This window comes from Chrysemys picta, chromosome 10 (assembly GCF_011386835.1).
Source record: "Chrysemys picta bellii isolate R12L10 chromosome 10, ASM1138683v2, whole genome shotgun sequence".
Lineage (NCBI taxonomy): Eukaryota > Metazoa > Chordata > Testudines > Emydidae > Chrysemys > Chrysemys picta.
The window spans coordinates 17,217,404-17,237,942 of record NC_088800.1 but is presented as its reverse complement, the minus strand read 5'-3'; the positions used below and the strand labels follow the sequence as shown (position 1 = coordinate 17,237,942).

The 20,539-nt window shown below is 40.6% G+C and overlaps 1 protein-coding gene across 3 annotated transcripts in view; it reads right to left on the bottom strand.

Moving 5' to 3' along the window:
• Positions 1–20,539, bottom strand: part of LOC122174323 (uncharacterized) — a 117,507-nt gene that overhangs the window by 86,504 nt on the left and 10,464 nt on the right. For 2 of the 3 annotated variants that reach the window (XR_010590968.1, XM_065559338.1), the window contains exons 2-3: positions 13,754–13,903; positions 9,758–9,941 (exon numbers count right to left, since the gene is read on the bottom strand). The exons of the other annotated variant lie outside the window; for it this stretch is intronic. The gene's annotated coding sequence lies outside the window, so the exon portion shown is untranslated. The remainder of the gene's footprint in view (positions 1–9,757; positions 9,942–13,753; positions 13,904–20,539) is intronic. 3 annotated transcript variants of the gene reach the window in all.

Here is a 20,539-nt window from a genome sequence, read left to right as displayed (position 1 = left end):
ACCTTTTTTCTTTTACATTTGGCCTTCCAATCCGTGAGTCCCTTGCATGTAGCATTTCCATGGTGCGATAGGGCCGTTCACTGGTCCTTTGTATTGTGATGTTCCTTAATGGCTCATTTAATCTTGATAGGCCTCCTGAATGGACTGGGGAACGGGATGATTCCCGTTCCTGAGTTCACAAGTTCAGATCAAACATTCAAAGTTATAAAGCAAAACTTGCACATTTCCTTTATAGCATGGACTATAGGCATTACAAGTGAGAGTAAGGCATGCAGCAACTTAGAAGTATTTCATAGCCTAAATACTAAATACATTCTTATAAGACTAATACCTATTTTGAACAAAACTAACATACAGGTGAGCTGGTTGGGTTTCCAGTATGAGTTTCAGTTGTTAGCTAATGCCTACGGCCTTGGGCAGTGCTGGAACTTGATTTTACCAGCATCACACATGGTATTTAAACAAATCAGATCAGGGTAGTGGATTTTTATCTCCATTATCTGCCTTTAAATTATGGCAGGCCAAGAGCACTGGAAGCAGACTATGAGGAGTGTGTTTTGTAAATGCTGAGGAAGCTGTCGATTAACTTTTTTTATTATTATTTTGGAAGAAAAAAGTACAGAATAATTTGTCAGCTAGGGTTCCCCATAAGCCAGGAACATGTGAGACCAGTCCCTTTTGGCAGGTACATCACATGGATAGATACTTAGGGGAGATCTGGCCACAGAGCTCAGGGACTCACTTTTCCTGACTACTTTCTGGGCCACTGGCTGAGGTGGAAAAGGAAGGGACTTGAGAGCTCCTTTCCGCAACCTGAGTTCTGGGAGTTTTGTCCCTCGCAACCACACACAACATGCACAAGAATTAGGCCCTGACCTGCGCGCGCTCGCACGCTTATCTATGAGCTTCCGTTGTTTCGTTGACTTTAATGGAATTACTGGTCGGGGCCTTAGAGGGCATGTTAGTCTCTAGCATCAGACTTATCATTTTGATTTTTTTTTCTACTGTAGTTGTGGACCTAACTCTCTTCTTTTTTTATCTCTAGTATTGGTTTACTCTGCAAAGATGGTCAGATATTACTACTGACTGCTTAGCAGATGGCTGGGGAGGAACATTCATGTTGGCATACTGGTTTGACTTGCTTTGATTGACAGAGCCACAAAAGCTTGAATCTTGGAGAAAGAAATATTGCTCTCAGACCTGCACAAATTGCTTTTTCTTTGCTGCTATGAAAGAGGTAATGCCTCAGACAAGTGATGGAAAAAATAGTTTGAATAAAATTACAAGAGCTGAGGAATAATCTCTAAATAATTTTATTACTTAGCCTCTTTTGGGGATTGTTTGCAAACAATTTACAATTTTCTTATTTGTCATTTGAAGTTTATTTTCCAAATGTCTACAGATAAATCTTCAGCTGTGTATTTTTTGCAAACAGTCCATTGGCTGTATTTGAAACAGAACATTTGTTTAACTATGATTAAACACAGAGGTCACATGTCTTCTAATTTTTGGTTAAAATCTACTGTTCCTGCTAATATGCCTGCCAATAAACTCATTCACTAGAGTAGTCCTGAAAGGGAACGCACACGGTTTGACAACAAGGTAAGTGAATTCCTTTTTTTTTTTAATTGAAGCAAATATGAATGGAAAGATATTGAAAATATTCTCTTGGTTCTGAAGATAGAGTTTCACCAAAGCTTGTGTAACACTGACAGACACAGGTTGTTGTTGGGCAGGAGCAAACCTGGCATCTCTGGAGCTTAGTGCAGGAGCCTCTATTGCATGAGCTAAAAGCCACATGGCTTTACCTGAGGCTGTAGAGACGACTCATTAATTTCTAAGTCATCTCGGTCCCAATAGAGGGGACAGAGCACCACACCCAGGAGGTGTATGGGTTACACTTGCTATTTTCAACTCCCTTTTACCTTTGAGTTTGGCTAACTCTCTTCTTTTCATCATTTTATGGGGTCTGGCTGGCACCAGAAAATAGCCAGTTTCCTGAAAAGCAAAGAGGTTGCTTTTTTAATATGAAATGTTCAGGCCTAAGTGGAAATAGCAGAAATCTCAGTCAAGCTTCTTCTCATGAGATTTCCAGCCCTGTTTTGCAGAAGACTGAATAATCAGCTGAGCTTTTGGGTTCCTCTCCTGAACTGAATCTCCAAACCTTTTTTGAAGCCTGCTGTTGTTACAAGAAACCATGGTACATATATTTTTTTTTAAATTAAATGAAAGGATGTATTACTAATTCACTTCCAGCCAACATAAGTAACTCTTCCTCTTTTTCTCATCACTCTAATTGTTTTTTGTTTTGTTTTTGCAGTTACGCAAAACATATATTAAAAAACCTCCAATCTAGGCCTCTAGGCACCTTTGCCACATAATAAAAATACAAGAACTAATACAAACAAAAGCAAACCGCTGAAGTTCTGTGGCTAATGCTGATTGCAGACATTTAACATGTATAAATTAACTCTTTCACTGCTCTCTTCTGCATGAGCTGTGCAGCCACCAATCCTCATTGTGATATTAGAACAAACTGCTCTGGAAAAGATTGAGTTCAGATGGAGATGAAGCAGCACCATCAGGCAAACCCCTAAGAAAAAATGTTTTTGGTTTTGTGCAAACATTAAAAACTAAAAATGGTAAACAGAAAAAATTGAACAAACAGGCCATGTAGATACAATATTTCCCAGGAAAGATCTGAGCAATCATACACCATGATTACTCAGAATAAGCAGATAATTTTTTTTGCATTTGACCCCTATTCTGAAACCCAGGAAGAGAAATACTGATTTAAAAACATTCATATCCCTTGTTAAAACTAAACAGAGACTAAATGTTACTCAGTTTTCAAACTGGCTACACTTTGGAGACCTGTCTCAGTTTTTTCTCCTTCCCCTAAATTGCACACTGGGCTATTTGCAACAGTACATAAACTTCCAGACATATGTCGCTGATTGGGTGACTCTGCCTATTTTAATGAATACAATTTTTTCAAGCTGGAAAAAAGCTCACTAATATTTTTTTTTGTCATGACAAATCCATTTTTTAACAATTCCAGTTCTTTTTTACTAGTGGTTTGGGGCTAGAACAATTCTACAAACTGTACTTTGCACTGAAGCTGAAGATGCTTGTATGTTCATGAAAGGGCAGGTTGCTTCCTTCCCATGCACAGCTTGCTTGTTTTTACTAATGATGGATGGGTCCATAGGGTTCAGAAGAATGATGAACAAACTTCACAAGGTTCAGAACTTGAGCTCAGCTGAGCATTGAGAGGTGCAGTTGATGGACATCTGAATCATTATTCACAGCCCCAGATCCATTGTACTAGAATTTCCCTGTGATCTACACTCAACATGTCCTCACTTTGTATTTTCTGTTCTGCGGGCTACCCTCTTCAACATGTGCTCCTTTAACTATGAATATCCATGGGTAGTCTGACTGCAGGAATGCCTTTTGGTTGTCAGTCTTCAAACTTAGTAGCGCCAGGGATGTATCCAAGTCCATTGACCTCAGTAGGCTTTGGATCAGGCCCCAAGTGTATTGTTTCTTTCTCATGCCCCTAAGTATAGTGTGCATTGGTGAAGCTCCTGAGAGCATGAGAACACAAATCTTCACTAGGATAGTGAAACAGAGTGTGGTTGAGGATAGGATGGGAGTAGTGAAGGGGAATAAGGAAGGAAGATGGAGGTAAATTGGCAATGTTCTGTGTTCTCTAATGGCTTACTTTTGTGCCAGATGGCAGTTTTCTCTGTTACAGCCACACCCATGTCCTTGTGTTTTAGTGCTGGTGGGGAAAATTTCTCAACTTAAATATTTGTAAAAGTTGAGAGCTATTAGTAAGATGCTGTCATTTCTGTGTGTGCAGAGTCTCTTTATAGGTTTTCCATCTGCCTGTACTCCAATAAAGTTTCCCATGTGGGGTGAGGGGAAGATCTGATTCATAGATTCTAGGACTGGAAGGGACCTCGAGAGGTCGAGTCCAGTCCCCTACCTTGGTGACAGGACCAAATACTGTCTAGACCATCCCTGATAAACATTTATCTAACCTACTCTTAAATATCTCCAGAGATGGAGATTCCACAACCTCCCCAGGCAATTTATTCCAGTGTTTAACCACCCTGACAGTTAGGAACTTTTTCCTAATAGCCAACCTAGACGTCCCTTGCTGCAGTTTAAGCCCATTGCTTCTTGTTCTGTCCTTAGAGGCTGAGATGAACAAGTTTTCTCCCTCCTCCTTATGACACCCTTTTAGATACCTGAAAACTGCTATCATGTCCTCTCTCAGTCTTCTCTTTTCCAAACTAAACAAACCCAATTCTTTCAGCCTTCCTTCACAGGTCATGTTCTCTAGACCTTTAATCATTCTTGTTGGTCTTCTCTGGACCCTCTCCAATTTTTCCACATCTTTCTTGAAATGTGGTGTCCAGAATTGGACACAATACTCCAGTTGAGGCCTAACCAGCGCAGAGTTGAGCAGAAGAATGACTTCTCGTGTCTTGCTCACAATACGCTTGTTAATGCATCCCAGAATCATGTTTGCTTTTTTTGCAACAGCATCACACTGTTGACTCATATTTAGCTTGTGGTCCACTATAACCCCTAGCTCCCTTTCTGCCGAACTCCTGCCTAGACCGTCTCTTCCCATTCTTTGTGTATGAAACTGATTGTTTCTTCCTAAGTGGAGCACTTTACATTTGTCTTTATTAAACTTAATCCTGTTTACCTCAGACCATTTCTCCAGTTTGTCCAGATCATTTTGAATTATGACCAGATTCTCCAAAGCAGTTGCAATCCCTCCCAGTTTGGTATCATCTGCAAACTTAAGCATACTTTCTATCTTGAATGTATCCATAAAATACGATTTCAAACATTTGGAACCTGAATGAAATATACAGTATAAAAGATGTTTGAGAATTTTCTATTAAAAAAGTCAACTATGGGAAATGAATGAGTTCTGTTTGCAGTAAACTAGCATACAGTTGTACCTACCTGAAGCAACCCTTCAAGAGATCAACAAAAATAAGTGGGAAGACTTGTACTCTGAGCATTACATCTGGTGTAAAACTGGACTAATGCAGTGGTGAATCAAGACCATGATGTTTTGGATAGTGTACTCTAGAAAACAAGGTGGATGAGGTACTCTTTTATTGGACCAACTTCTTCTTGTGAAAGAGACAAGCTTTTGAGCTACGCAGAATCATTGTAGTCAAGACAAGAGCTCGTATAATAATGGTACTCATAGAGTTCAGTTTAAATTGCATCAAAATGTTAAGTTTCCCAGACCCAAAAAAAAGCTTTCTTTGTAAGCGCGAAAGCTTGTCTCTCAACAGAAGCTGGTCGAATAAAAGATTTTACCTCACCCTCCTTGTCTCTCAAAATGTTTACTTATTAGGCAAATTGATTTTTAAAAACCTTGACTGCAATGCTTTAGTTTTTGGTGTATGGTAACTAAAGAAAAAACTGTTTTTAAAATGTTTTCAAGCGGTTGTTTAAAAAGATCCAGTTCATATTCATGTTGTTTTTGTGTCAAATTGTACTTGGATGTAATTTGGCTGCAGTATTAAACTTTGAGTATCCAGATTTATAATGGGAACGCTAATACATCCTTAAATAGTACAATGATGGTCCAAGAGATACTGATTAAATTTTTTCATGAATGGAGTCCACTGAGTGAATGTCCTGTATTGTTCTTCAGAACTGTTGGTTCCTTTTAAAACTTTTTAGTAGTTAAGGGAAAGGGCATGCTTTTAATCAGACATTCTGATGAAATAAATCTTATGTTAAGTAGATTTAAATGCTATTCATGTCCTTGAAGAAATCACAGCAATCACTCGAGGTGCCTATATAGAATTTAAAAGCAATTGTAGACCTTACGATCTCATTAACCAGCCTCCCGAGAGTTCCTGTTTTTTGTTAGTTTTTTTTTAATAGTGAAAATGTAAGTAGACAGTTGAAATGTACCTAGGGATAAAGAATATAGGCCCTTGAATTCTTCAGAGTGACATATTAGAAGTGTTGCAATATTCAGTAGAATCAATGTGAATAAATTAGACATTATGCTAAGTACAATATCAGTCAGTCTTTTACAGCTGTCTAGTGAAAACAAGATAATAAAAGCAAAGATCAATTACCTGGAAGCCTGCATTATTGCTCTCTGTACTCCCAAACATGCTGCATAAATAGTGTCAAATGTATTACAGCTGTTCCTTTAGTAACTACAATAAATGCTATATGTGGTAAGAGACGAATACCTGCTGTCTGGCATGAAATATTTCATTAGAGATCTCTGATCTGCTGGCGCTAAAGGACCAATCTCTTACATCTAAAAGTGGTGAGTAGAAACATAACCCTAATGGTCTCAGGGTTATTTCTGGAAAGCTTCTTCTGAAATGTTCCTAGAAGTGCTTGAATCCATTTTCATTACAAATGTCAGGTTCCTTGAACACTCACTTCAGAATGGGTGAGAGAGTCTGGATAAAATAAGAATTTCCTAGACTTAGAGTTGGCACGGACAGAGTAGAGCTGTTCTTGCTATTGACAGTGTTGAATGAAATTGGTGGTTCTAAGACTTTCTGTGCTTGTCCTCAGGTGTGTGAATGAGATCAGTGCCGTTATATTAAAAATCCTGGTGAGAATTAGGGCTGCTGATGGGAAATGAGTGGAAATTTCCAATTTTTTTTTTTAGTTTTAATTTGGAAAAACTCATTCTTTTTCCCTTTATTAATTCCTGAAGTACTTTAAGACAAAGTATGTGTCCTACAAAATGCTACACAGGACAGTCTCTGGATAAATGCTGAATGCTACCCCTTGTTTTCTATGGTATGGGAACATAAAACAAGCAAACCCAAAGTCATCTGGATCCTGCAGTGGAAATTCAGGGGAATTTTTCTTTAATACTTAATTATTTTTCCTCAGAGGTTTTATAAACCTAATTTTCTCTTGAAGTCAAACATGAGAGGTGGAATTGGCTTGGAGAATTGCTCAGACCCCAACACCCTATTGAGTGCTCCTGCTCTGAAAGTGTGTTCAAAATTAGCATTGGAGACCCCTCGCAATAAGTTGACAATACCGTCCTTTCATAATACACCAGAAAATACAAATCTATGATTTTATACAACTGCAATCACATGGACAGGGGGTAGATGGTCAAGAAAATGCAGTTTTTGTCCTCATTAGGAAATATGCGAACTCACTGACAAATTATCTACACAGTGCCCCCACTGACCACAATGGGAATGCATAGGGGGCATTATTCATATTATTATTATTTATTAATTGTATTGCAGCACTTAAATGCCCCAGTCAGGACTGGCAACATTTGAAGATAATGGAGTGATACATGTATTAGTGAGGGCAGAACTAAATTTACAGAAACTTGATTGCTGATGAAGCAGGAGAAAAGACTTCACCTTGACTTGCAGATTCAAGTAGTTTGTAGCACTGGCACTTAGAAAAATATTTTTATTTGTGTGACTGGTTCCCCCCGGCGGTGACACCTGGAACTAGGGTACCACTGAGCCCTCTGACCCACCAACCTGGGCTCCCACTCACACTGTACTGCTGTGACAAGCTGCAAAGCCCTCTGGCCTGCACTTTCACCAGCATTCACAGAGGTAAGTACAGGCCCAGCTGTAGTTACATGCAGGCTCTCTAACCACCAGATTTCCAGCCTAGGATCCCAGAGCAGTATTTCCTGCCCTGGTTGAATCTGGCCAGTATATGGATTTAATACCCGGTCCACCTCTCCCTCAAAGTGAAGACAACAATGCATACTTGTGGTAACCAAGCAGTGATTTCCCCCTCCCACCCAGCGCTCACTGGCTTGGATTCAAACATAAAAACATTAACTACAAAAGATAGATTTGAAGTGATTATTAGTGATATCAAACTAGATTACCTAGCAAATAAACAAAACAACAACCTAAGCTTAATATACTAAATTGGATATGAATAGCAGATTCTCACCCTAATTGATGGTACAGGCAGACTTGTAGATTAAGGCACAAGCTACACTTGCTTTTCAGCTTGGAATCCCTTCAGCCTGGGTCTAGCACTTCCCCCAGTTCAGTCTTTGTTCCTCAGGTGTTTCTAGGAATTGTCTTGTGTGGGGAGTGAAGAACCCCAGATGATGTCACTCCCTGCCTTATATAGCGGGAAGTCTTTGTTTCAAAGCTTGTTTCCCAGGCCAGTTAGTGGAAAAATACTGACATCCCAAGATGGAGTCCAGCGTCATGTGGCCTGGTCACATGTCCTTGTAGAGCAGGGGTTGGCAACGTTTGGCACACGGCTCGCCAGGGTAAGCACTCTGGCGGGCCGGGCCAGTTTATTTACCTGCTGACGCGGCAGGTTCAGCCGATTGTGGCCCCCACTGGCCGCAGTTTGCCGTCCCGGGCCAATGGGGGTGGCGAGAAGCGGCGTGGGTGAGGGATGTGCTGGCTGCGGCTTCCCGCCGCCCCCATTGGCCCGGGACGGCGAACCGCGGCCAGTGGGGGCCGTGATCGGCCGAACCTGCCGTGTCAGCAGGTAAATAAACTGGCCCGGCCTGCGAGGGTGCTTACCCTGGCGAGCCGCGTGCCGAACGTTGCCGACCCTGTTGTAGAGTTATAGAAACCATTACTCACAGGCTATCTGTAGCATTCTCAGGAAGGCTCACCAGGTGGGGGATAAACTTCTCCTAAGGCCTATTGTTTTTTCCTAATGGCCCATTACCTTGAATAGGCCCTTCCCCACCCACTATCTAGACTGAACGCATCTTGTCTAATGGCGTTACCAAGGTGTAGCTACATTTGAAGTACAGATACATAGTCAGTATTTATAACTTCAGATACAAAAATGATACATGCATACAAATAGGATAATCAGCAAATCATAACTTTTCCAATGACATCCTACATGACCTATCTTGTATATATGCATCATAATTATTCCATAATTGTATCATAATATCACTATGAAGAATATGGTGTGCAGTATCAACTCATAAATGGAAACAAAATTATCAGGAATCACTGACACACAATAAACACAAAATGCTCAGAATGCCACATTACAGAGACTTTGTAATGAGAGAGTGGCTTTAAAGGCTGATTTATGGATATTTTGGCAGCACAGTTTGGCATTTGTGTTCCATGCAAAAGGTGGGGCACACTAATCAGCACTGCAAATGTCATATAAAAACCCATTGTACAATATGCTTTTATAGCTGGCCTAGTGCAATACCAAAAGCTGTGGTTAATTTATGGGAGGTGAGGAGTTTTTCCCGTGTGCAAGGACAATAGTTTTGCACTCTCATTACACCACTACCAGTCCATTCATCGTGCAGCATACACATCTGTTGGGAAAAAAACTGCTCCCCTGCCTCCGCATCTGTAATGAGGTGGCCTATTGGGAAGGGTCCTGGAAAACATACCAAACAATGGTTGAAGTTCCAGAGTTACCACTGCAAAATGAAGTAGTTGGATACCATGGTTGTTATGAGCATGCTATAAAAAACCAACAGAGGGCAAGTACATTCACGCACTAAAGTGCAATCTCCTTAAGGACTTGGCTTCCCATTTCTTTGGAATGAATTCTGTCCTCCCCCTGTCCATTGATGGCATCTCACATAGCAGTGATTCCCCACCCAAATTTGCTGAGCTGCATGTTATGAAGAGTACTCATGAAATTGGCTCCTCCTTTGGTTAGCATATAAAAATTTGGGGGGAGAGGGGGAAGAGAGAACTCATAACTGCCCAAGACACATCTCAAATTTTACCTTAAAATGGTCCAAATGAGCTTACACCCTCCACACAAATATCCTTCCCCATCCTGCTTTGATGTTAGAGTCGCAGTCCTCAATGCAGCAGCAGGTCAGCTCAACAAGCTGCCACTGTAGGGAATATGGTGAACAAAGGATTCTTGTTTGGTGTTTTGGGGTCCCTGCAGGTAAAAGTTGGTGCCTTTGGTGTTGTGGATAAAGAAAAAGAAGACAGGTGGCATTTGCTGTATTCTTCTACAGAATGGGTACTGTGCAATTTGGTGGCCAGATAGTATTGCAGGCACTGACTCCGCCACACAGCTATACATGGAGCTTACAATTTCAGAAAAATCTTGAGTTAAGACGACACAATAGCTGGAGAGCATAACCACAGGTAAATACAGCCAGTGCCTATTGGATTATTTAAAAACTAGTATAGCTATGTTTGCTCACCATTTTCAGCCTGGTCAAATTCTCTCACATTATACTCAAAAACTTTAAGGGGAGCAATAGAAGTGTTTCCTTCCTCTGGTGGAAAGGATCCCAATTTCCTCAGTTTTATTCTAAATCTTAAGTCTTGGGTATCAGTTGAATGGATCTCCTCCATATGCCTTTAACAGCAACTATTTCTTGTCAAAGATATTTGATCAGGGCCATACTATGCCTTGCAATCTAACCAGCAGAGAATGAGAATGCCAATACTTTTTTATGCTATAGGTCTCTAGAACTGCAGCTGTCTGCCGCCTTTACTGCAACTATGCATATTGGGTACTGCATTTTGGGAACATCTTTATGTTCATTTGAAAATATATCTTTCCTGGACAGTATGCTCTAGGATCTTTCCCTTTATATATGTTGCCTGACTATCTCCTGTTAAGCCTTTCTTCCTATTTATAGCACCTTAAGTGAACTGCATCTTGCAATTTACGAGCAGGAATTTAAATGATCTGAATCTTCTGTATCTAATTGCAATGGGGGAGGCCTCATTATTTGCTGTGGCTTTTCATTGATCTCTAGCATTGAAACCCTTGTGTTCTATAGTGTTGTCAAAGACAATTACAGTACATAAATAAATGCTAGGGTTCCAACGGTGATCCCAGGAGCTCTCACTAATGCCTCTTTCCAGCGTGTAAGGCTCATTTAGGGCTCTGATTTGTTTCCTGAATCTAACACCCTGGGCCAGTTTTCCATGACAGTTTGCATGTTCAGAATGAAAGTAATACAGCATTTGGTTAACTGCTTTACAAAACTTAAGCATTTTCAAGCGAGTACTCACAGATTTTGCTTGTTTAGCTCCTATTAAGAGCCATGGGACTTGCACTGCAAACACCCTACATAATACTATGTAATACCATCTCCTCATCTCCATTTACCTTTTCAAAAGTTTAATCTTAGAAGTTTCAATAAACTTGGGGAACCATGCTGGCTTTCCTTTGAAGCCTGCCAATGGGATTTACTGCGACTGCAGCAGGTAAAGGGTTAATCAAACTATTTTCCAAATGTTTCCTCGTTTGGTCCATTAAAATTCACTTAAACTTTAAAACAGCCTCTAAGACTTTCCAGAGGAATGACATCAAACAGTGTAGTCTAAAGTTTTCCAGTATGTTACTTGACACTTTTAAATGAAGGCGTTACATGTTAGTCACATCCTAGACCTCAGGAATCTCTTAAACTGTGTGTGTGTGTGTTTGTTTTTATTTTTATATATATATATATATATATATATATATATATTTTAAAGTCTGATTAAAAGCTTCAAAAAGCCTTCAATCCCCATTTCTTCTTGCAACATTGGGGGATGTGTTATGCTGGCCATATTTTTATAACTATTTCTGTTTTATATGAATTCCTCATTTGCTGTTCTGGAAAATAAAATTGATGGATTATTGGAAGAAATTTCCACCTTAATATATAGTTGCTGTACCAGCAAGTTCTTTGGCAAGAGACTGTATCCCTTATTCTTGTTTCTCAGTCCCTGGTATCCCACCAAAGGAGTTGCTAGAGTTAACTGGAAGGAGGTATATTAGGCTATAGCTCTCTAGTGCCTCCTTGGAGAGAGGGTGGGTGCTGCTCCTATTTGAGTCTACGGCACAGCCAACCAGCTGTGCTGTTCAGGGTAGCAGCAGTCTCGCAGGGGGAAGTTAAAGTAGTCCAACAAAAAGTCAGTACGCTTCTATAACCCACAAAAAGCAGAGTCCTAGGCCTTTGGGAAACCAAAGGCGGGGGGTGGAAGGAAAAGTAACAGCCTTCTCCTTTCTCATGGGGTGTGAGAGGTCAAGGCTCTCAAGTGATGCCCTGGTCAGCAACCCCAGCTTCCAGAGGCCAGGGAACTCTAAGTTGCAGTCCTACTCCTTCAGAGTGCTACCCTGCTCTGCGCAGGGATCCTCCCTTTTAAGGACCCACCCATCTTCAGGCTTGACAAACCAAACTGGGTTGAGGTTGATTGCACCTGGAGAAGGTCAAACTCTTTCCTGACTAGGGTGGGGACTGCCCAAGTGTGTGTGTGGGGGTGGGGGTGGGGGGAAGGAGGGATAAGAGTATACTTCACTTTGGACTTGAAACCCAAAGTGTTAGGAGAAAATGATCCCTGTGGTCAGCCAATGGAGGACTCCCTTTAGTCTCTCTCAATTCACTGAAATCAGTAATTTGCATTTGTGCTAGCTGAATGGAAATCAGACTGGATTTTCCCCATTACAGTGGGGAACAAGTGTTGCTTAATCTCTTGAGGGAATTAAACAAAAAAAACCCCAACACATCACAAAAGCCTGTGAATATTTTCTTCTAAATAGATCTTTTCGTGCCCTGTATTAATTTCTTCCAGTATTTCCACTCTTTAATCTCATGGATCCTGTGGTCCCAACCGAGCCTGGCATATTATTAACTCTGGTGGTTGTAGCGGGCAGACAGGGCTGGTTACGTATTGTAGTATTCTAATTTGCTGGTCTTTTGTCACTCTTAAAAAAGAAAAAAAGAGAGAATATATAAGCAAAAGTTGTTTAATACCTTTCAGTTCCACCGTACTGAAATATAATCAATATAAGATGTTGATTTTTACTTCAGTTAAAGGGGTGGGGAAGGCCTCTCTTTCGTAGAGCTACGTAGTGAGATGCAGTCCTGAGAAGTCCAATCTTATGCTTTCTGCTCAAGTGGGAGATACTATAGTATCGTTTGAGAAGCTATTCTTCCCAGGTCTGTGCTCAGATCAGGAAGGGAATAGTCCTAGACAGCTCCTACACTAGGCTCTCCTCGTATGTTTCAGGGCGCAGACTGGCAAGGGCCAGAACATGCCACCTATCTACAGACTGGCGATGGATTTCGGGGTGGAAAGGAAGGGCAGAATAGTCCAATAAGCAGCTACAAATCCTCCCTCTCCTCCCTAGCACTTGGATTACCACAAATAATATCAAGGAGCCTGCATGGAGTGGAAAGCGTCCAAGAGTTGGTGTACCTGTTTTAAAGTATTTATTAGGAGGGATAATTGGCAGTTATCTTGACTGCCGACGTTGGGAAGTGATCAAATGGAAACTTGTCTGCAACAAATTGTTTTAATGATCAGCATAAATGTATTTTAATTTGGATTAATTGCAGCCTGGGAAGACTTTACTCCTAAATAAATTGCAGGAAAATGTAATCCATAATGAATATAACTAACTAAATTTCAGTCTAAATAAATAGGTCATGGCTTCCTCCCCACAGAAGACTTGCTGTGTTTAGAAAATGTACACAAAGCCCATGCATATGCTATACCTCAAGGTATTTACATCATGACAAAAGATCACTTTTTCATTTTCAAACCATCACCAAGGGATTGCAAAGCAATCAAACTTTAACAGCCAATTAATCTCTCTAGATGATGTTTGTGTAGCACTTAACCAGTTTCAGTAAATTAGATCCCTGTGGGCTGGGCTGTTACATTGATAGAAATGTTACTGCTAGCTGGAGGCATTCATTTACTAGTTGGTAAGAACAGCAGTATGGAGGAATCATGAACATATGGAAACAAACTCTCTGCACCTTTTCAAAAGAGATGCTGGTTGTAAAGATTAGGAGGTTCTGGGAGTCACTCTGCATGGAGCCTAGGTAAACTAAATAGGTAGTTTGTCAGTTCTGTTGGACTCAAGAGACGGCTGTTACATCCCCTGTGTGAAATCCATTGGGAGGCAGCTGTGGATGATAAAAAAGAAGAAGTAATAGTGCTACACAGCAGAGCCAGTTTAAGACAATCTGTTAAAGGAACAGTCTTGCTTAAAATCCTGTTTGTGTGTACCCAAGCAAAATACATTTAAAAAAATCAATTTAAAATTAATATCACATAGACCAAGCCCAGTAAGGAATACATTTCCAGGACATAAGTAAGATAAAATATGCTAGAAAACTGGCCTATTAAAGTGGCAAATATGCTAAATTAATAATTTTTCTTATCAGTGTGGTGACTTCATTATTGTTTCTAATCACAGAGCGTGTCTGGTTGATAAATCAATGAATTGATAGTGAGATGCCTTAGTTACTGTATACTGTCAATTGTACAATTAGATGAAAACCAATAAAGAATGTTATGTCCTGAATGCAATGATACCTTCTTAAATGCCATGCCTGAAGGGATAAATGTGACTAAGTGACACTTGGTTATAGGAGCCGAGTGAAGGACTGAACTGTAGAGCTCTTTCCAGCTAAGTGAAGTCTGATGAGGTCTTACAACAAAAGCATAATTATTTCTGGCTGGGTTCTTTAGCTATTTCAGCATGTGCTCTGACCAATGAAAGCATTACTAATTTTATTTTGCACAGCTGTCCTCAGTGACATGAGTTTGTACTTTGTATTGTTGGATTTCACTTCCCCCAAATGTGTTTTCTGTATCTTTGGAGATAATAAGCATTTTTGAGGCTGTATAGAATCATCCTCATCCAATTTCCGTTGAAAGTGACAACAGAAGTGTTTTTCCTGCAGTGTAATAGCTGTCATAGCTGGATATATTTCTAAAGATTATACTGTATATCTGTTTAATATCTTTACTCTGCAGTGCAGGCAGACATACAAGGGATTTTCAGACTATGGTTTATAATTAAGCAACATTCAAGCAGGGGTGAGTGGTATAAAAATTCATGATGTGATGCTTCCTCTTGTTCAAATATTGGACTTCTGCAGAGTACTTTAATGGGGTGGGATGCTGCTGAAAGATAAACATATGATAAATATGGTCTCTACCTGAGTTCTCCAATTTAGGAGCCTGCCAGATAGAAAGGCATGCAATAGACCTCTTAGTTATTCCTGCCTCTGCCACCCACAAACAGAATAAGGTAATTTTATTTAAAAAACAACAACAAACAATTGTAGTTTATGAACGCCTTCACAGCCCATTGTCAGCCAGGGTGATGAGACTACAGTTTCCTGAAGGGAACAAGTGCAGAATAGACAGGTCCATAAGTGGTTGTGGAAAGCCACTAGAAGTCAAAGCCGCCTCAGGGCAGAGGCCCTGTTAACTATCAGTGTAAATTAGAGCAGTCCGTGAGACACACCCCTCAGCGCAGCCCAGAATTTCGGACATGCGAAAATGGCTTATAGCTACTCCAAGTTGCACCTCCTGAGAAGCACAGCTCAGAATTTGGCTCAGACATTCAAGTTCAAAGGTTAGTTATGAATACATGAAGTATTCACTCTGTTTTCCTTTGAGCTGGGTGCTCTAGTGTGTTGCTTTTTCCTTCTTTAAGCCCCAGAGCTTTTTTCACTATCCAATGAACTAGCATGGTCAAATGTCTTTCACATCCATTCCCGAAGAGGAGAAATATATTCTATTTAATAGTGGGTCATCTTTTGAGGCGTATGTATTGTCCTCCATTTAGGATGGTCATGTCTGTAGTGACTGGACAGGTCAACACCTTGTTTTGGCCTCAACTTCCATAATTTCTTTTGATACAAGGACCTCAGAAAAGTTGTGGTTCACTGCAGCCAAAAAGGATCCCACCAAAAAATTGCTGGAAGAAATTGTCTCCAGAAACATGTTATCACTGCTCTGGAGAGTGAGAGCTAGCCTACACATGGAGGTTTTTCTGGAATAGTTATTCCACTTTAAATTCATAGGCTGCTCTATTCTGGAATAACTTTCATGTACAGACAAGCCCTAAGAATGGGACTGAGAAAATAGTCAAACTTACTGATTAAGTAACAGCATGAGATTAAAAAAAAACATGCTGTAGGGGTAGTCATGGGAAGTCAGACAATACAGGAGAAGCCAGTTAATCCCATGAAACTGTGCTAACCTGTTTTCTCTCCCCAGGAGTTCATGCAATTTCTTTTTTCACTTCTAGCCAGATGGGTATTGCACTCTGTAATTTCACATCTGAGTTTTGAGTCAAGATCCAAAATTCAAACTGAAACACAGCTGAACCTAGAATTTCATTTTGTTTCACATTGTAACTTCAAAGCTGTGATTTTCATCTGATTTTTATGTAAGCTTATGTATGGGTGAAGGATACATAAACCTTAACAAACCTTCAATGAATGTGCTCTGCGTTTTATAATGAAACTGTGTATTAGATGAGTATTGTGTGCTTGCTAGTTTTAAAGCAAACATCTTAATTACTTTGCTCATCTACATGGAATGGAGACCTAAATTATTTGGGTAAATGTGGATTTAGATAAGGGTGAGTATCTGATAATACACCTCTACCTCGATATAATGCTGTCCTCGGGAGCCAAAAAATCTTACCCTGTTATAGGTGAAACCACGTTATATCGAACTTGCTTTGATCCACCGTAGTGCACAGCTCCCCCCCCCCCCGGAGCACTGCTTTATCGTGTTATATCGGGTCACATTATATCGGGGTAGAGATGTATGTGTGGGTGTTTATGTAGCTTTACAGATATAGGAACTGTTACACCAAATTCTTCTTCACACTATAATTTGTAACTGAGTTACTGGTATAGTCAAATTTAAACATGGCTTGTGCCACACCATATGGTTAAAACTCAGTAACGGTGGCAGCTACAGTTAGTGTGTCAACTTAGCCAGTTCTCTGTGTGATAGCACATTACCCCACGTACTTCTGGCTCTGTTGTGTGTGCATCTTCTCCGGATTTTGTTCCCTGCACTATGGGGTAACTGCAGATTTTCCAGAACACTTGATACAAATCATGGTTAGGAAACTCCATATCTCTGTATTTCCTCACAACCAGAGCTTAGCAATAGCACTTTACTTTCTATTTCAATACACACTATATAATGAAATATGAGTGTGGACTAGGATGACCAGACGTCCTGACCGATCTTTATTTTGATCAGCCGGTGGGCACCCCGATATTTTTTTCCCCTCATCTGGTCACCCTAGTGTGGACATGTAGGGTTGGTAATGGGGAGAGAGGAGACAAGGAGATTAACTTTTTGTGTTAACATGGCAAAACTTTCAAAACTGAGCATTATTCAAAAGTGTATTTTGTAGATCCATATAACGCATGCCTGCAATTGATCCAACATCTCCTGGTACAGTTAAATGGAGAGGTGGGTGGAATGGTTTAGTTTAAAAGTGAATCCAGAACAAAACTTTTCCCCAGTTCAGAAGTGTTCATGTCTTGTTTCAGCCCCAGCTCAAGCACCATGTGAATTTACAATCTAAGCACATCCTGATGTAAAACAGCCATGGAATATTTGAATTTTATTTAATGCTTTTAGGAGTAGTTTAGTTATTTTTAATACTCTAGTGATTGTAATTCTTTACAACATTGGCAGCTTGAAATACATAAAATGTTTAATTCTTATGAGGCTTAATTGTACAATGTTCCTAACATAGTCCTTAAAATATAGGATGATCAGATTAACATAATCTAAGTACCATAAACTCTTGACGCTTCATTCACAAATTATTTCAGCAAGATACAGTAAAGCATGCATAATTTTGTGAGTCAAACAAGTGGCTTAAAAAAACCAAAACAAAACACTGTAAGTGGACACCATCCAAGGAGATAGGCCTTTCTTCATAGTGGGAGCTAATATGAAAAATTGATACAAAGGCTTTGTGAATTTCCTGACTTATTATACAGGACTTGATAGACGAGCGAGATTAGATTTTCATTGAGTCTGATCACTCTCGCTGAAGTCAATGGGAAGTTTTGCTTTCATTGAAGTCTTTATAAAGCCAATTCAATGCCCTCCCGAGTTTTGACCAAACTAAACAATTTCAGTTGAAATTTTACATGTGATCTTATGCTAGAATAGATTTGTTTTTTCTCCAAAAGGCAAATTGGATGAAGCATTTGAGATGACGGTTAAAAAATGCTATCCTCTTTATTAGGCTTCCCAAACCATCTCTCTGTATCTCCAGACTCTCCCTTCTCTCTCCTCCAAGCTTTTTTCTGTTGTGCACTGTTCCCAGCAGGGCTGGCTCCAGGCACCAGCTTCTCAAGCAGGTACTTGGGGCAGCCGCTCCGGAGAGGAGCGGCACGTCCAAGTATTCGGCGGCAATTCAGCAGACGGTCCCTCACTCCGCCTGGGAGCGAAAGACCTCCCGCCGAATTGCCGCCGCAGATCGTGATCACGGCTTGTAATTATTAGAACTGGGAGCACTGGCTGTTGGGAGTCTGAAAGGACAGGAAACAGGAAGGAGGGGGGAGGAGTTGAGGAGGCTGAGTGAGAGCTACCGAGGGTGCAGCAGCAGCAGCTTGGTAAAGAGGTTTCCACTTTAAAAATAAAGACCTGTTGAAGTTTGTTAGTACCTTGCCTGGTTACTAGAACACAGACTTGCAAAAAAGCTGTACACGTTGATGGAACCCTGTACCATGTCAGACTTGTTGGCTTTCTCTTCAAATCCACAGGCGTATGACATTCAGACACGCACCCAGCTATCACGCTTATATATTTTGCTATTTTCTTTAGATTCTTTTTCAAGTGGATCTTTGTAGAAACACCTTTTACACATTTTGAAAGACAACAGATGGATACACATTTAACTACTGGTCCCGAACAGTTATGTAGTGTTGCTGTCCTGCGTAAAGATGCGCCACATTCTGCTCTAGAAGTGGCTGCATCTTCCCTGCTGGTTGAAGTGAACATACAGGGCTGTCCCTAAATAGATGGATGCCCAAGGTGATTTAATGTCCCAGCCCTATTCCCAAATGAGTGCCAGAATCCTTTCCACTGCCTGCAGCAGCACTTTGAAGTAGGAGCAACTGCAGCGGATGCAGAAGATTAAAGGATTCTAGAGCTCCTAGGAGGAGATGCAGAGCTCACTAATAGGAGCAAAACTCTACTTGATGTTTTAATTTTGTGTTAAAAGAACTTTGTCAGGGGAAGCTTTGCTCCAGAACACCTCTCTCCCCTTAGTTATTGTACTGATATAGAGCTGCCTATATTGCCTGCAACTAAATCTTGTAAATTCACATGGGCACACATGCACAGAACCCTTAGCTTTACAAAACGATTCTAGGGAGTTTTGCACAAGTAAAGTAGGCAAGATCTTACCCCCAAATAACAGCATATTGTGATCTATTTATCTAGCATAAGAACTAGAAGGCAATATTATTGCAAGATCCCTTTTGTGTAAGCAACTTTCACATGGAATGTCTTAAGTGAGAAATACCCATCTTCTACTGGCTCATTTTTTCTTTGAGAAACATTTCTCCTCTTCTGGAATCTCTGAAAACTAGAATCAGAATTTCAAGAGTAGCTAGTGATTTTTTGGGATCCCAACTTGAGATGCCTCAAAGGGCCCTGATTTTCCAAAACTCAGGGCCCTTTAAAATGTCTTAAAGTGAAGACCCCAAGATTGAGGCTTCCAAAATCACTAGTCACCTTGAAAATCCTAGGCGAGAGCTATTGCTAGTAGTAATACTCTCCTTTGTTTCAAATGAAGCTAGTGCTGGTTTAACTGAGATCTGCCTGCTGCATGGTAAAGCTTAGTTAGTAATCATTCATGTAGAGTACAGAATATGAAGTACACTATGGTGAAATCCATAAATGTGTCACATTCACATCTTTTTAATGTGACCAATTAGCTGATTTCATATCTGTGTTTACACTGGTATAACTCCACTGGCTTCAGTGGCTTTACTTCTCACTTACATTAGGGTAAATCAGCTTAAGCCCTAAAATTTTCACCTGTACATGCAAATACATGGAAAAAAGACCAAGTAAGTTTCACTTCATTCCTAGTTTTATTTGTTTTTTGTTTGGAAGTGGAGAGAACTGTGCTGGAAAGGTTTCACTGTTTTTCTCCCATAGTTGTATAGTAATTGTACGAGCCTTGACATAGTCTTATTTTGAGATGAATTAATGGCTCTTATTGATTTCTTTTTTCTTTTTATGATCATTTGTTTGTTTACCTGCTGCGTCCGGCGTCCGCAGCTCCGGCCGATCGTGGCTCCCACTGGCCGCGGTTTGCGGCTCCAGGCCAATGGGAGCTGCTGGAAGCGGCGGCCAGTACGTCCCTCAGCCCGCACCGCTTCCAGCAGCTCCCATTGGCCTGGAGCGGCGAACCGCGGCCAGTGGGAGCCACGATTGGCCGGACCGTGGATGCGGCAGGTAAACAAACTGGCCCGGCCCGCCAGGGGCTTTCCCTACACAAACGGCGTCCCGGGTTTGGGAAACACTGCCATATGTGTTTTATATATTTGCTCCTTAGGGCAGTGCAAAATATTTGGCTAAATCAAACACCCATCTAAAGCCAGGCTGAGTCTGGGTTTTAACCAAACTTACAGTTAGCCGCCCAGATTCATGACAGTTCAGAGGAGTTGGGATGAAGTGTTTTTTTGTTTTGTTTTGTTTTGTTTTTGAAAATCTCAGCTACTCCTTTTGGGCCTAGTACACGCACA